Genomic DNA, 4157 nt, shown 5'->3' with positions numbered 1-4157 from the left:
AACATCCATTGTTTTAAAAAATTGTGAAAACATGTTTAACAAGTTTTAGCATTTATATAATGATCTCCCACTAAATTATATAAATGATTCCAAGACCCAAATATTAAACAAAAATGAGCATCGCTTGGGCGAAACATCCCATAATTGTGTAAATTCGGTAAGTCACGTTGACTAATTTTACCTCTAGAACTCTTGGTCGACGAATTTCATTAAATCCATCTACTAGCCCCGGAACACAAGACCGTCTTATATCCCGTTGAGTCCAACCAATTTTAGCGTGTGATAACCGTTTACCACCCTACTTACCCAAGGTAAAAAGAGAACACCCCGCTTGGGCGAGCGTGGCTCTAATGAACAAGAGATTCATAGGTGTTACTAATTGGTAAGGATAATCTCAATTATAGTTATGTCAGAGATCTTGTCAATTTAGTCATAAATTCCCTATCAGTGAACAAAGTCGGTGAATGTAAATGACGTGAATTGACAACCGCGAAAATAAAATGTGTGTGAATGGCGATTTTCGCATGCGCGAAAATAAAAACAAGCAAACAAGTAAGCATATGAATAAATCCTAGTATGGCCACCTAGTTAATAAAATCTAGTCTATTACATTTCGGAAACCAACTCTTTGGTCCCTTGCCTCTTGATGTGACCATAATTAGAGCATATTTAGTCCCCGAATTAGCCTTGTTCCCATGCTTTTTAGTGCATATTTGGGTCATTTATTGTCTTTAGTCCTTTGTTTTCCATATTCTTTGAGGTTGTGTCCTTGGTAGGAAAGGAGTGCAAACCTTGCACTTTCATGACAAAATGAAGCTAAATTGATTGAATTCAATGACCAAGCATCAAAGAGAAGACAAGATTAGAAGGCCTTTGTACATATTATAGTATATGGGCAATGATGAGAAAAGATCCTTGCATCCCCGAGGAAATCCTCAAGGATTTTAGGAAGAAAAAGGAAGAAAAGAAGAAAGAAAGAAGCTGTAAGACAATCCGAGCGGATTGTCCACAAGACGCCCGTTCAAGAGGGGCAATCCGAGCGTCTTCTCTCTGTGGACGCCCGTCCAAAACACCCCAAATCCGCCCGTCTTCCCCATCTGGACGCCCGTCCAGAATTACCAGAATCCGCCCGTCCCGTGCCCTGGACGCCCGGATTCTCTGACAACCATTTCGTCTTCTACAAGCTTCAAGGAAGGATGCGCATATTTTTCTAAAACCGGCGAAAAAGAGACTGGAGTCTCCCTAGAGACTGGCGATTCCTCAAGGACTTAATCGTCATTTGAGCCCTTAGTAAACCCTAATTTATGCAACTAATCCCCACTATAAATACCCCATTAGTCTAATTAGATTAGCATGTTCTTCTTAGAAATCTCTAGTGTAGTTAATATCAATCAAATCTCTCTTTAATCTTGTAATCAACATTTAACCAAGTTTAAATACAGGTTTCATTTCCTTAATCTCTCTCTTGTTCATCCTTCGTTTTGGGTAATTGAAGATTATTTGGGTTATTATTGGGAGATTGACAACCTTCCAATCAATCATCAAGTACTTCTATTATTCTTTTCTTTATTATTGTAATCATTAGTAGGTATAATTCTCTTAATCCCTTTTTAATTATTGCTAATTATCTTCATTTATTCATCATGTTTCACTTTGTTGGTATGATTAACAACCTTGCTAGCATGTTCAACATGATAATGAGTGAGTAGTTTCCTTAGCTAGGGTTAATGGGTAATTAGGGGAAACCAACTTGGGGTATGATTCATGCTTAATTTAATATGTTTTCATAGTTTATTTGCTTGCTTGTTGCGATCTCAACTTATGCACATGTTATGTTTGATGAAATGCGAGCCTATGAATCCTTGCATTTTTTACCCATCACCTATCTTTTCAATGAGACTTGTAAGACATAAACCAACTCGAGTCTCATTAGACCATGCATATAGTTGAGTAGGGAAGATTAAGTCGACTTGTAGGTGTTGTACAATCTAATCGATTCGGCTCCGGGTCCCAAACTTTCCTAGGATTGTAAGATATAAACCAACTCGATCCATCACAACAATAATTGCTTGCTTATAATTTGAGAATATGTTTGTATGATCAATTCCCATGAATCCCCTATGACCCCATGACACCCTAGTGCCTTTTATCAATTGTTTACATCCATTTTCAATTCATCTTGCTTGTTTACTTTCATTGATATTTAGTTTAGGGATCTTCTACTTCAAACCCCAAATTGTGACACCCTTAGACACCACTAGTTGCAATAGAAAATCTCATCTCAATTCCCGTCCCTTGGGATCTGACCTTTACTTGCCTCTTTACTAATTGTAGAGTTGTTTGTGAAGTTATAAATTGTGTTTTGGTCTAGGTGCTCCTAACGACAAGTACCGAAAATTAAACCTCCTCGAGAGTCCGACCAAAAATAGCGCCGTTGCCGGGGACGGTGTTAACTTGATTTAGATTTTCTTATATTGTTATTAGTTGTGTCTTTCTTTGCCTTGAGGAAGTAAAACTCCTCAAGGTTTGTTCTAATTATTTTCGAGTTGTTTGATATTTTGCATGTCTAGAAGATCACAAGGTAACTTGTTACCCTTTGATCACGAAATTGAAAGGACTTTGACAACCAATAGAAGACTTGCTAGGAGAACTTTGAGAAGTATTGGTGAGGTTGTAGATATTCAACCAAACACTATTAAGTTCATCAACTCTTTTGCAAGAGAAGGTGAGGAGAACCCAACACAATATCTAACACAAAATCAACCCACAATGCCTAAATTTTCATCACATTCCGTACCAAAAGAGGAGAACCTACCCAATGGTACTCCCACACCACAACACTTAACCGGAAATTTCATTGCCAAATCCGCATTTATCCAATTAGTCGAAAGAAGCCAATTTGGGGGGATGCCTAGTGAAGACCCTCACTCTCACATGGAGACTTTTTGTGACTGTGGTGATGCGATATCTCAAACCGGTGTAACTCAAGACCAAATTTGATGGGTCTTATTTCCTTTTTCTCTAATTGCCACGGCAAAACAATGGTTGAAAGGCCTTGATAAGGCTACTCTCGGAATTGATTCTTGGAAGAAATTGGCTCTAGCTTTCTACAAAAAGTTCTATCCACCGGAAAAGACTAACATGCTAAGAGCTCAAATTACTGGCTTTAAGCAAAGAGATGAAGAATCTTTGTATGAAGCTTGGGAGCGATTCAAGGGAATTTGTCGCTCATGTCCTCACCATGGACTTAGCGAGTGGTTCTTGGTACAACAATTTTTGAACGGTCTTTATGAAGACTCAAGAAACATTCTCAACATGGGATCAAATGGAATGTTCACCGAAGTTGACGACAATCAAACTTGGAACAAAATTGAGGAGATGGTGGTCCATAATTCACAATATAGTAGGCCTCGCAAGGCTACTAGAGGAGGAAAGCATGAAGTGAACTCTATTACTCAATTGGGTTCTCAACTTAGTGCTCACATTGATACCATCAATTTGAAGTTCGAAAAAGCTATGGCTAGGCTTGAAGAAGCCTCAAAATCACCAAAGCATCATGTTAATGCCATGACGGCATCTTCATCAATCCCAAGTGGGATATGTGAGAATTGTGGAACTTTGGGACATGACCAGAGTGAATGTAGGGGAACAAATGAACAAGTAAATGCTTTTCAAGCATACAAGAGTTGTACCCCTTATTCAAACTATTATAATGAGAACACCAAATTCCACCCAATTCTCTCATACAAAAGCCAAAATGTTCAAAACCCTCAACCAACATACACCCCACCTCCCATGAGAAACCAAAATCAAAGACCCTTTTACAACCAAAACCAAGGCTACCAAAATCAAACTCCATACAATCAACAAAATGACCAAGGTTTTGATGTTCAAAAAGCGGTCCTCCAAATGCAAAAGAATCAACAAGAGTTTTTCACTCAAATGCAAAAGGATAGTCAAGCAAAGGAAATCACCATCAACAACATCCTAGCCCACACCAAAATGTTGGAAACCCAATTGACTCAACTAGCATCTTCAAACTCACAAAGACAAAAGGGGCAATTACCACCTCAAAGTAATCCCCCAAGACATGAAACGGTTAGTACCATTCACTTGAGAAGTGGTACAAGGTATGAGGCACCAAAGAAGCAAGTTGA

The 4157-nt window shown here is 38.6% G+C and overlaps 1 non-coding gene across 1 annotated transcript; it reads right to left on the bottom strand.

The window, feature by feature from the left end:
• Positions 1-3141: 3141 nt before the first annotated feature.
• Positions 3142-3248, bottom strand: LOC141588865 (small nucleolar RNA R71). The gene has a single exon (XR_012519832.1). It is a non-coding gene; the product is annotated as a small nucleolar RNA R71 (small nucleolar RNA).
• Positions 3249-4157: the final 909 nt, after the last annotated feature.

Source organism: Silene latifolia, chromosome 6 (assembly GCF_048544455.1).
Source record: "Silene latifolia isolate original U9 population chromosome 6, ASM4854445v1, whole genome shotgun sequence".
Taxonomy (NCBI): Eukaryota; Viridiplantae; Streptophyta; class Magnoliopsida; order Caryophyllales; family Caryophyllaceae; genus Silene; species Silene latifolia.
This window is presented reverse-complemented; position numbering and strand designations above follow the sequence as displayed.